A 14,775-nucleotide genomic window follows, 5' to 3' on the forward strand; every position below is an offset into this window, starting at 1 on the left:
CACTATGGACTGGACTCTCACACTATTATGTTAGATCCACTATGGACTGGACTCACACTATTATGTTAGATCCACTATGGACTGGACTCTCAATATTATGTTAGATCCACTATGGACTGGACTCTCACACTATTAAGTTAGATCCACTATGGACTGGACTCTCACTATTATGTTAGATCCACTATGGACTGGACTCTCATGCTATTATGTTAGATCCACTATGAACTGGACTCTCACACTATTATGTTAGATCCACTAGGGACTGGACTCTCACACTATTATGTTAGATCCACTAGGGACTGGACTCTCACACTATTATGTTAGATCCACTATGGACTGGACTCTCACACTATTATGTTAGATCCACTATGGACTGGACTCTCACACTATTATGTTAGATCCACTATGGACTGGACTGTCACACTATTATGTTAGATCCACTAGGGACTGGACTCTCACACTATTATGTTAGATCCACTATGGACTGGACTCTCACACTATTATGTTAGATCCACTAGGGACTGGACTCTCACACTATTATGTTAAATCCACTAGGGACTGGACTCTCACACTATTATGTTAGATCCACTATGGACTGGACTCTCACACTATTATGTTAGATCCACTATGGACTGGACTCTCACACTATTATGTTAGATCCACTATGGACTGGACTCTCACACTATTGTGTTAGATCCACTATGGACTATGGAGTTTTTCCTTGCCCTGATGTGGGATCTGAGCCGAGGATGTCATTGTGGCCTGTGCAGCCCTTTGAGACACTCGTGATTTAGGGCTATATAAGTAAACATTGATTGATGGCATTGATTGATCATATTAGATCGATTGTTCTCAACTATTTCCTGTCACGCCCCTCACTAGGCGACAAACAATTATTTTAGTCCCAAATTGACAAGCTGATATGTATTTGACGATAAAAAGCACTTTCTGGTCTTTCAATCGCCACAGAAAAATGCACTGCATCTACAAACGTACAAACCCTGTTTCCATATGAGTTGGGAAATTGTGTTAGATGTAAATATAAACGGAATACAATGATTTGCAAATCCTTTTCAACCCATATTCAATTGAATGCACTACAAAGACAACATATTTGATGTTCAAACTCATAAACTTTATTTTTTTTTTGTAAATAATCATTAACTTAGAATGTAATGGCAGCAACACATTTCAAAAAAGTTGTCAGAGGGGCATTTTTACCACTGTGTTACATGGCCTTTCCTTTTAACAACACTCAGTAAACGTTTGGGAACTGAGGAGACACAATTTTTAAGCTTTTCAGGTGGAATTCTTTCCCATTCTTGCTTGATGTACAACTTAAGTTGTTCAACAGTCCGGGGGTCTCCGTTGTGGTATTTTAGGCTTCATAATGCGCCACACATTTTCAATGGGAGACAGGTCTGGACTACAGGCAGGCCAGTCTAGTACCCGCACTCTTTTACTATGAAGCCACGTTGATGTAACACGTGGCTTGGCATTGTCTTGCTGAAATAAGCAGGGGCGTCCATGGCAACGTTGCTTGGATGGCAACATATGTTGCTCCAAAACCTGTATGTACCTTTCAGCATTAATGGCGCCTTCACAGATGTGTAAGTTACCCGTGTCTTGGGCACTAATACACCCTCATACCATCACAGATGCTGGCTTTTCAACTTTGCGCCTATAACAATCCGGATGGTTCTTTTCCTCTTTGGTCCGGAGGACACGACGTCCACAGTTTCCAAAAACAACTTGAAATGTGGACTCGTCAGACCACAGAACACTTTTCCACTTTGTATCAGTCCATCTTAGATGAGCTCAGGCCCAGCGAAGCCGACGGCGTTTCTGGGTGTTGTTGATAAACGGTTTTCGCCTTGCATAGGAGAGTTTTAACTTGCACTTACAGATGTAGCGACCAACTGTAGTTACTGACAGTGGGTTTCTGAAGTGTTCCTGAGCCCATGTGGTGATATCCTTTACACACTGATGTCGCTTGGTGATGCAGTACAGCCTGAGGGATCGAAGGTCATGGGCTTAGCTGCTTACGTGCAGTGATTTCTCCAGATTCTCTGAACCCTTTGATGATATTACAGACCGTAGATGGTCAAATCCCTAAATTCCTTGCAATAGCTGGTTGAGAAAGGTTTTTCTTAAACTGTTCAACAATTTGCTCACGCATTTGTTGACATCCTTTTTTGTGAATGACTGAGCATTTCATGGAATCTACTTTTATACCCAATCATGGCACCCACCTGTTCCCAATTTGCCTGTTCACCTGTGGGATGTTCCAAATAAGTGTTTGATGAGCATTCCTCAACTTTATCAGTATTTATTGCCACCTTTCCCAACTTCTTTGTCACGTGTTGCTGGCATCAAATTTTATAGTTAATGATTATTTGCAAAAAAAAAAAAGTTTATCAGTTTGAACATCAAATATGTTGTCTTTGTAGCATATTCAACTGAATATGGGTTGAAAATTATTTGCAAATCATTGTATTCTGTTTATATTTACATCTAACACAATTTCCCAACTCATATGGAAACGGGGTTTGTACCTGCACCCTGCCTCCCGCTGTCATCTGCATATTGTGATCACGACAAACCATCGTCGTCTCACACACGTGTTCCCGACAAGCAATTAATTACCTGCTGCCACCTACTGATATGGAATAGTATTACACGGTTACTCTGCCGAGCTCTAGACAGCACTGACACTCAACAACAACACATGGGGCGGCATGGCGTGGTGGGTAGAGCAACCGTGCCAGAAACCTGAGGGTTGCAGGTTCGCTCCCCGCCTCTTACCATCCAAAAAATCACTGCCGTTGTGTCCTTGGGCAGGACACTTCACCCTTTGCCCCCGGTGCCGCTCACACCGGTGAAATTAATGATGAATGAATGGTAGGTGGTGGTCGGAGGGGCCGTAGGCGCAAACTGGCAGCCTCGCTTCCGTCAGTCTACCCCAGGGCAGCTGTGGCTACAAATGTAGCTTACCACCACCAGGTGTGAATGAATGATGGGTTCCCACTTCTCTGTGAGCGCTTTGAGTATCTAACAATAGAAAAGTGCGATATAAAATCTAATCCATTATTATTATTATTATTATTATCATTTGCAGACTATAATTACTGGTTTGTAAAAAATATTTTTAACCCAATTAGGTGAAATTACATCATCTCCCACAGCACACCAGACTGTATCTCACGGCACACTAGTGGTTGAAAAACACTGGCCTATGCAAATGGTGTAGGGCGGCCGTAATTGCATTGTGGCCCCTTAATAAAAACAAGTTTGACACCCCTTTTGACACTAACTGCAATAACAGTGCAAACACACAACTGGCAGCACAACAAACACACAATGGGCAATACAAAGAGCAACTTCCTGTAAACAAGCGGAAGTGTCTCTGACCAATCATGGGGTAGTCAACACTGTTATAATGTGCAATGTTTACATTCAATTTTCCGTTTATAATGACTTACGGCAGGCGTGCCCATTACGTTGATGGTGGAGGGTGTGTCAGTCCATCTCCAGCCAGGCATTAAAAAAATAGACCTAAAAATTAGCAATCATCAATCTTCACTAAGACGTCACTTTGGTCACTTGATTGACATTCACCGCACCCGAGGGTCTTGTGAGATGACGCTGGCTGCTGCCAGATCATTATTGAGAAAAAATTACCAACAGGAAGGCGAGAAACACTTTTTATTTCAACAGACTCTCGCGCCGTACCTGCCGTCAAAACTCTAAAGACAGTTCCTGTTTCCACAGTAAAAGCCCTGCTTCATCCTGCCTGCGCTAACAAAATAAGAGTCTCAGAAAAAGAGCATGCGCAAGCTATCAAGCTAGGGAGTTTGCCGCCAATGTATTTCTTGTAAAGTGTATACAAAGGAGTATGGAAGCTGGACAAACAAAAAGCAAGCACTTTCATGTGGTATTGGACAGAAAGGAGGACTTTTTTTCTCCTCCATTTGAAAATGTGGAGGTTATCATCACTACTGTCTGATTCCAATCAATGCAAGTCATCACAATCATACCAACTTATATTCTTGTCTTTATGAAAGAAAGGAATCTATATGTTATGGTTAGAGTTTTTTTCAAACTTGCATACAATTACAAAATTATACATGTGTTAAACATGCTTGTATATTTATTTAGCTCCTTTAACATGATAACAAAAAACGTCCGTTTTGTAAATAAATAAACATTAGTAATATATATACCTGTATATATAGTCGATGTTTCTGTGGTTGATCCATTATACAGTGCTCAATACCGGGGTAGAGATGGATATACTTTAGGTCAGGAATAAACCCAAGAGGCTTTATCATCCCTACAAGCCTGTTTCGCAGGTTTCCCTGCTCGTCAGGAGGTTTTATATATACACTACCGTTCAAAAGTTTGGGGTCACCCAAACAATTTTGTGGAATAGCCTTCATTTCTAAGAACAAGAATAGACTGTCGAGTTTCAGATGAAAGTTCTCTTTTTCTGGCCATTTTGAGCGTTTAATTGACCCCACAAATGTGATGCTCCAGAAACTCAATCTGCTCAAAGGAAGGTCAGTTTTGTAGCTTCTGTAACGAGCTAAACTGTTTTCAGATGTGTGAACATGATTGCACAAGGGTTTTCTAATCATCAATTAGCCTTCTGAGCCAATGAGCAAACACATTGTACTATGGAGTGGTAGTTGCTGGAAATGGGCCTCTATACACCTATGTAGATATTGCACCAAAAACCAGACATTTGCAGCTAGAATAGTCATTTACCACATTAGCAATGTATAGAGTGTATTTCTTTAAAGTAAAGACTAGTTTAAAGTTATCTTCATTGAAAAGTACAGTGCTTTTCCTTCAAAAATAAGGACATTTCAATGTGACCCCAAACTTTTGAACGGTAGTGTATGTATATGTAACGGGTATAACAAATACTTTGATTATTTGAGTGAAATTCCTGCTAAAGTATGTATATTGTTTTGTCATGCAATGAGAGGTCCAATTGCGCCATCTGCTGGTACCTAAAAGTCTATCAATATGACCGCAAACCGGAAGCTGTTAGCAGACTTCCCGCACTCTGCTAATGGTAAGCCACGGTCTGATATTGCTCTGCAAAGTATTATAAATGACACTAAAGCTAACGTGAGATTTATTGTAAGATACACAGTTATTTAGCAGCAGTTGAAATGCTATATTGGGGAATTTTCCTTTTGAATTGGTTGTTGCACACGTCAGATGTATTACTATTTTGCACTGAAGTCGATATTATTTTCCCCCTTTAGACATCGAAACCTGCGGAGGTGCTAACCACATATTGTGTGTATGTGCGTTCTGATCACTCATTGCAGCTACCAGTAAAGAACCACATCATCCAATCCAGCCGGTGTGTGGGTTCTTGGCGGGACGGGTACACAGCAGTTACATTGGTGCCGTGACCTGAGACTGCTATCAAGTTCGTCGAACCGGTGACCGTCCTGCCTACCACATCGCTCCATGTAGCCATCAGTTCACAGTATTTGTGTGTTCACAGTTTGCATGGGTAGCATATATTGCAGTGAAGCTCATTACTGTACAGTGTACAGTCTGTCACAGCGGCACGGGTCATTTTACATGGCATAGCAGTAACGTGTCACACAGATTGCTGATTTATTTTATTTGCAATTTTCTTATTGATGATTTCACAAAGTGGGGTGGACTGTATTGCTTTGTGCTAGACATTTTTGGAACATGTCTTTTCAGAGGAATCCACTTTTCCCACGGTTTGGCACACCCATTCAAGTTGGCAGAGGCAGGGGTATGCCTATTCCCATCCCCTTTTCTGTTGATAGTCCTGCCCCAGGTGTTAATTTGCCCTCATTAGAGGCAGTTTCCTATGCTAGCGTACATAATGCAGCAAACCAGTTGTTGTTTGCCTCGAGTCCCGTCTACACCAAATCCTATTAGCAGGGGTGTCCAAACTTTTTCCACTGAGGGCCGCACATTGAAAAATCAAAGCTAGCAGGGGCCATTTTGATATTTTTTATTTTAAAAATCAATACAATATATGTATAAAAAATATACATTTAAGCTTCCACTCAGGCTTGATCCCGGGGACCCCAAAGGGTTTTGGTCCAAAAAATATAAAAAGTGTCATTATTCAGTATTATTATTTGTGTTATTATTCAAGTTTTTAAATCTCTAGATCAACATTAGGTCTATCTGTCAATATAACTTTTTAAAGATTTAAATTGTATGCTCTTTTTGTCAAAGAAAACCCTTTTTTTGATGAAAAAACCCCACAAAATATGCAATACTTTCACCCAATAAAATTTTTAAGCGGGATATTTGAGAGTATATAATAATTGGAGCCTTAAAAAGGTCAATAACTCATAACACCATTGATTTTAAATCATTATTATTTTTTGAGCTATGACACTTAAAAACTAATCACACTAAAATTGTAGGGGATCCAAAAGGGTCCTACTCATTAAAGTGTTAAAAAATAAATTATAATTATTTATTTATTTTTTCACTGTTTACTTTTAACACAGTAATCTCGAGATCAACTTCAGATATTGAGACACTTGTGATTTAGGGCTATATAAATATACATTGATTGATTGATTGATATATCTGTCAATTATAAGTTTTATTATTGTTTATGTTTTTTGTTTGTTCGTTTTAGGCCCTTCTTTAAAAAAAAAAAACAGCTCTTTTTTTTACATGGCAAACACAAAATATGCAACATTTTCCCCAAAATATATCTCAAAATATTTAATGTGACATAATCGGAGCCTTGAATAGGTCAATAATTCATAATGACATTGATTTTGATTCATTATTATTTTTTAAAGAAACATCCTGCATGGCAGCTTTGTGTGATTAGAGTAAACATTGCTACATTTTCTTGTTACATTTCACCTGTTTGCTCTTTAAATACCACTTTTAATGTTTTTTATTTTTTTCAATCGTATTTTTAAAATGTGCCGTGGGGCCGTTAAAAAATTACCTGCGGGCCGCAAATGGCCCCCGGGCCGCACTTTGGACACCCCTGCTATTAGTGACGATTCTGAGTGTGTAGCTGACTAGATGAGGACTGTCATTCAGGAGATAGGTCAACAGTTAGCTGATAGCATCATGTCGTGATGCAGCCACATAACACAGTAACTCCTGATTCAACTGTCGCACAGAATGTAACAAGCACACTGAGTCAGCCTAGCCATGTGTCTGGTGTATCTCAGGTTCAGGTTGTCACACAAAGAAAGGTTAAGGAACCACCATAATTTGTAGGAGATGGGTCGGATTCTATCAAAGTTCATGAATGGGAAGATCTGATGAGAACATTCATTAGGAGGAGTAATGTGTGAGTCGAAGAGCAGGCTGAGGAGATCCTTATGCATTTGAGGGGAAAAGCTAAGGATGTAGTGAAGTTTGGCATTCGGAACAGTAATATTGATATGCATACTCAGCCCGACCTGATTTATGGTCTACTCAGAAAACACTTTAGCTGTACTAGGTACTCTTCTGTCCCTTTAGCTGGCTTTTACTCGACTTTGCCTAAAGACCAGGAAGACCCCTATGACTACTGGCTGAGACTGAACAGAGCAGCTGACCTCGCCATTGACTGTCTGAGAGAGCAGGGCAAGACGCTGGACAACCCTGAAACGGAGGTGACTCGCGTGTTTATTAGGAACTGTCCCTGCAAAGACCTGGCCCTCACTTTCAGGTCCAAAACAATCAACAAATGGTCAGCGTGTGAAGTACTGGAGGTGCTGAACGAGTACCATGCTGAGATGAGCTGCAAAGCAACTCCCCCAGTACACACTGTGAAGAGGATGGACATCGCAGTACACGCAGAAACCTGCGGAGGTGCTAACCACATATTGTGTGTATGTGCGTTCTGATCACTCATTGCAGGTAATAATTGTTGCACTTTGTGCGTTTTATGTGTCAAGACGTTCATATTTAAATTTGTATTGAACGCCATTTTAACATGGGAACAATGTGATAATATACAACTCACATAATGTTTTTTCTGCGTCAGAGGTGGACATGCATTTTACTGAGGTGGCAAACAATCTGAAAATTCCTGTCATATCAATTCCTAGATATGGTCGAAATTATTTAAAGTGCACTACGCATAATAAACGTAACATTATTAATATTGCTGCTACGGATACTTTCAACAAAAACTCCTCAAAACAGCCCACTACCTATAATATGGGCTTTTTAAACATAAGATCATTGTCTTCCAAAACGTTATTAGTTAATGAAGTCATTAGAGACAACAATCTTGATGTCGTTGGTCTAGCCGAGACCTGGCTCAAACCAGACGAATTTTTTGCGCTTGGTGATGCGTCTCCTCCTGGCTATACGGGAACGCATATTGCCCGTCCCATTAAAAGGAGTGGGGGTGTTGCACTAATATACAACAAAAACTTTAGCCTTACCTCGGACCTAAATAATAAATATAACTCGTTTGAGGTGCTTACTATGAAGTTTGTCACACCGCTGCCTCTGCACCTGGCTGTCATCTACCGACCCCCAGGGCCCTATTCGGACTTTATCAATGAATTTTCAGAGTTCGTTGCTGATCTAGTGACGCACGTCGACAATATAATCATAATGGGAGACTTTAACATCCATATGAATACCCCATCGGACCTTCCATGCGTGGCGCTCCAGACTATAATTGATAGCTGTGGTCTTACACAAATAATAAATGAAGCCACGCATCGCAACGGTAATACGATAGATCTAGTGCTTGTCAGGGGTGTCACCACCTCTAAAGTTACGATACTCCCGTACACTAAAGTAATGTCCGATCATTACCTTATAAAATTCGAAGTTCTGACTCATTGTCAACAAGCTAATAATAATAATAATAACTGCTATAGCAGCCGCAACATTAATGCTGCCACAACGACGACTCTTACTGACCTACTGCCTTCGGTAATGTCACCATTCCCAAATTATGTGGGCTCTATTGATAACCTCACTAAAAACTTTAACGACGCCCTGCGCGACACCATTGATAGTGTAGCACCGCTAAAGCTAAAAAGGGCCCCTAAAAGGCATACCCCATGCTTTACAGAAGAAACTAAAGCCCAGAAATTATCATGTAGAAAGCTGGAACGCAAAGGGCGCGCGACTAAACTTGAGGTTTTCCATCAAGCATGGAGTGATAGTTTAATAACTTATAAACGCATGCTTAACTCAGCTAAAGCTAAATATTACTCAAATCTCATCCACCTCAACAAAAATGATCCTACATTTTTGTTTAGTACAGTAGCATCGCTAACCCAACAAGGGACTTCTCCCAGTAGCTCCACCCACTCAGCAGATGACTTTATGAATTTCTTTAATAAGAAAATTGAAGTCATTAGAAAAGAGATTAAAGACAATGCATCCCAGCTACAACTGGGTTCTATTAACACAGATACGACTGTATATACGACGGACACTGCCCTCCAAAATAGTTTCTCTCTCTTTGATGAAATAACATTGGAGGAATTGTTAAAATGTGTAAATGGGACAAAACAAACAACATGTTTACTTGACCCAATTCCTGGGAAACTTATCAAGGAGCATTTTGTATTATTAGGTTCATCAGTGTTAAATATTATAAACGTATCACTTTCCTCTGGCACTGTTCCCCTAGCATTCAAAAAAGCGGTTATTCATCCTCTACTCAAAAGACCTAACCTCGATCCTGATCTCTTGGTAAACTACCGGCCGGTGTCCCACCTTCCGTTTATCTCGAAAGTCCTCGAAAAAATTGTCCACAGCAGCTAAATGAACACTTAGCGTCTAACAATCTCTGTGAACCTTTTCAATCCGGTTTCAGGGCAAATCACTCTACGGAGACAGCCCTCGCAAAAATGACTAATGATCTATTGCTAACGATGGATTCTGATGCTTCATCTATGTTGCTGCTTCTTGATCTTAGCACCGCTTTCGATACTGTTGATCATAATATTTTATTAGAGCGTATCAAAACGCGTATTGGGATGTCAGACTTAGCCTTGTCTTGGTTGAACTCTTATCTTACTGACAGGATGCAGTGTGTCTCCCATAACAATGCGACCTCGGACTATGTTAAGGTAACGTGCGGAGTTCCCCAGGGTTCGGTTCTTGGCCCTGCACTCTTTAGTATTTACATGCTGCCGCTAGGTGACATCATACGCAAATACGGTGTTAGCTTTCACTGTTATGCTGATGACACTCAACTCTACATGCCTCTAAAGCTGACCAACACGCCGGATTGTAGTCAGCTGGAGGCGTGTCTTAATGAAATTAAACAATGGATGTCCGCTAACTTTTTGCAACTCAACGCTAAGAAAACGGAAATGCTGATTATCGGTCCTGCTCAACACCGACATCTATTTAATAATACCACCTTCACATTTGACAACCAAACAATTAAACAAGGCGACTCGGTAAAGAATCTGGGTATTATCTTCGACCCAACTCTCTCGTTTGAGTCACACATTAAGAGTGTTACTAAAACGGCCTTCTTTCATCTCCGTAATATCGCTAAAATTCGTTCCATTTTGTCCACAAGCGATGCTGAGATCATTATTCATGCGTTCGTTACATCTCGTCTCGATTACTGTAACGTTTTATTTTCGGGCCTCCCTATGTCTAGCATTAAAAGATTACAGATGGTACAAAATGCGGCTGCTAGACTTTTGACAAAAACAAGAAAGTTTGATCATATTACGCCTATACTGGCTCACCTGCACTGGCTTCCTGTGCACCTAATATGCGACTTTAAGGTTTTACTACTTACGTATAAAATACTACACGGTCAAGCTCCTGCCTATCTTGCCGATTGTATTGTACCATATGTCCCGGCAAGAAATCTGCGTTCAAAGAACTCCGGCTTATTAGTGATTCCCAGAGCCCAAAAAAAGTCTGCGGGCTATAGAGCGTTTTCTATTCGGGCTCCAATACTATGGAATGTCCTCCCGGTAAAAGTTAGAGATGCTACCTCAGTAGAAGCATTTAAGTCTCATCTTAAAACTCATTTGTATACTCTAGCCTTTAAATAGACTCCCTTTTTAGACCAGTTGATCTGCGGTTTCTTTTCTTTTCTTTTCTACTCTGCTCCCAACCCGGGGTGGACTGCTAGCCTGTCCATCGGATGGGGACATCTCTACGCTGCTGACCCGTCTTCCTGCTGGCCCCACTATGGACTGGACTTTCGCTGATGTGTTGGACTTTCACAATATTATGTCAGACCCACTCGACATCCATTGCTTTCGGTGTTCCCTAGAGGGGGTGGGGGGTTACCCACATATGCGGTCCTCTCCAAGGTTTCTCATAGTCATTCACATTGACGTCCCACTGGGGAGAGTTTTCCTTGCCCGTATGTGGGCTCTGTACCGAGGATGTCGTTGTGGCTTGTACAGCCCTTTGAGACACTTGTGATTTAGGGCTATATAAATAAACATTGATTGATTGATTGATTGATGTTATCTTCGCTAGTCACCACTAGAGGGTGCTAAAAGTCAATTTAATTATTTGTGTCATGTCACGTCTTGCATTGTATTTTGTATTTTTCTATTTTCTGTTTCATAAATATATAAAAAATAAAGATGTCCGATAATGGCTTTTTTGCCGATATCCGTTATTCCGGTATTGTCCAACCGATACCGATATATACAGTTGTGGAATTAACACATTATTATGCCTAATTTTGTTGTGATGCCCCGCTGGATGCATTATAACAATGTAACAAGGTTTTCCAAAATAAATCAACTCAAGTTATGGAAAAAAATGCCAACATGGCACTGCCATATTTATTATTGAAGTCACAAAGTGCATTATTTTTTTTAAACATGCCTCAAAACAGCAGCTTGGAATTTGGGACATGCTCTCCCTGAGATAATCCTGATACACCCTACAACTATGGGAAATACTATACTTTGACTTTCACAAAGTGCATTATTATTATTATTTTTTTAAACTTGCCTCAAAACAACACCTACAAAAACAATGAAGGCACACAGCTTCAGTCCAGAGTATACTAGAGTAATAAAGTAAACAATAACATAGTCCTCATTTAGTGCAAGGCTGCCTGGCATACTGTATGACAGGAAATTATTAACTGAGCTCAATCTGCCCTGCTCTAACGTATTTGTATGAGTAACACAAATGTGCTGCAAGCTAGTGGTGAGTGCTTGAAGTGGCCTAGCAGTCAGCCAGAGCTTCTGAAATGCTGCGTTGAGACAGGGCACCTCCGTTCACTGCAAGCTGCAAAGTGTGCGCCATGCAGGGCAGAATAGCCACACCAAACTCCACCGTAGCTTTTGCCATACTGCATGCGTTGTCCCTGACCACAACGTGGGCTTTCGCCTTGGGGTGGTTTTTGTTATATTTTAGTTTTTTCTCGGAGTCTTTAAGCGACAACTGTGTGGTGCTACTTTTTTTCGCTGTTTGCTTTTCATCCATCTTCCGCTTGTATTCATCGTGTATCTCCTTATGATTCTTGCGGTTTCTTATCAACGCATGGTTTGAAGCAGCCATTTTGGATGAGAGATGCGTTCAGGGACATCCTGTAAAATGTTCTGACTATTTTTCTGTGTATTTTGCATATAGAAAAAGGGATTATTGTAGATTTAATTATACCAATCTCAGTACGGGTGAAACCAACTAAAGGATACGAACATGATAAATATATATATATATAAAATAAATACTTGAATTTCAGTGCAGATTCAAGTATTTGCATATATATATATATATATATATATATATATATATATATATGTGTATGTGTAAATTAATGAACACTGAAATTCAAGTATTTTTATATATATATATATATATATATATATATATATATATATATATATATATATATATATATATATATAAAATAAATACTTGAATTTCAGTGTTCATTTATTTACACATACATATACATACATATTGTCAGAGTTTGTAGTTGACGAACCCCAAGGTGCAGAGATGATGGCAGGCATTGAATGGGAAAACATGATTTAATTAAAATACTCTGGCAAAAAACAAACAAAAGGGAACAAACAAAAGGCGCGCACAAGGCGGAGAACAAACTAAGCTATAAACTAAAATAGCACAAAGCTAACTGTGGACAATAAACAAAAACACTTACTGTGACACGAAGGAACTATAACTAAAGCGGAGTGGACAAAAGTAGACGGAGCTACAACGACAAATAGGTAAAAGGTAAGTGACAAGTCTTGTAATGATAATGATCCAGCAGTGACTGGAGGGCAGGACAGGTTTAAATAGGCAGCTGGCTGACTGGCACCAGGTGTGGCCACGTGCCAATCAGCCACAGCTGAGGGGACAAAGCACTTAGGGATACAATCAGGAAATGAAGACAAAATAAAAGCACTGACAGGAACTAAAGACAGGAAACTAAGACAAACGCAGAGGAAAACTAAAACTTGATCAAACTGTCAGGGACAACCCTGAAACGTATATATATATATATATATATATATATATATATATATATATATATATATATATATATATATATATATATATATATATATATATATATATATATATATATATATATATATATATATATATATATATATTTATATTTATATGCAAATACTTGAATTTGCACTGAAATTCAAGTATTTCTTTTATATATATATATATATATGAAAGAAATACTTGAATTTCAGTGAATTCTAGCTATAAATATACTCCTCCCCCTTAACCACGCCCTCCGCCTCGCCCCCCAATTTCCCGAATTCGGAGGTCTCAAGGTTGGCAAGTACTGTATGACCGTGGATCTGAAACAAAACAACAAATGTGACTACCTGTTCTTAATAATGTTAGAAAATTGGCTGCCAAATGCTCTAATATTTCAAGCAGAAACATAATTGAAATGGATAAAATATACAGTATGTTTCTTTTAAATGCACAACTTGCTTTAACATAAATGTACAGTTGGTAGCTGCAAGAGCATTTCACAAAGTTATAGTACCTTCTGCTGGACACTAAACGAGATTTTGTAGCATCTTTAAGGATCAGTTTTGGACAAAGATTCTGTTAAATTTAAAGATCTTTTTATTTTATTTTTTTAGGATAAAAGCTATTCTATTAATGCACCTTTTAATTCTATACAATCATGCTTGTTTGTAATAAATAAAGTTAAAGTTAAAGTGCCACTGATAGTCACACATACTAGGTGTGGTGGAATTACCCTCTGCATTTGACCCATCCCCTTGTTCCACCCCTGGGAGGTGAGGGGAGCAGTGAGCAGCAGCGGTGGCCGCGCTCGGGAATCATTTTGGTGATTCAACCCCCAATTCCAACCCTTGATGCTGAGTGCCAAGCAGGGAGGTAATGGCTCCCATTTTTATAGTCTTTGGTATGACTGGGCCGGGGTTTGAACTCACGACCTGCCCATCTCAGGGCGGACACTCTAACCACAAGGCCACTGAGCAGGTTCAACACATACAAATACAACACAATCATAAATAATTTGCACTGTGAAAGTGTAACACGTACACATTCTTCATGGAATCATGGCGTCTGCTGATAGCACAGTTCACGTGGAATGGGCTGAAAGAAGCCAACATTCCTTACCACACAAGTGTTGATAGAGAGCTAATCCGCTGCTGTTTCTTACTACAGGTCCCATGACATGAGGCATAGTGTGGAAATAATACATCATGAGTTCCTGAAGAGAGAGTCTGTTGAAGACAGAATTAAATTACATAACAAGGAAGTTTGAGGCAGTTTTTAAATCCGACAAACTCTTTATTAGCTTTCAAGTTCATCATTCCAGCA

This window comes from Entelurus aequoreus, linkage group LG10 (assembly GCF_033978785.1).
Source record: "Entelurus aequoreus isolate RoL-2023_Sb linkage group LG10, RoL_Eaeq_v1.1, whole genome shotgun sequence".
Classification (NCBI taxonomy): domain Eukaryota; kingdom Metazoa; phylum Chordata; class Actinopteri; order Syngnathiformes; family Syngnathidae; genus Entelurus; species Entelurus aequoreus.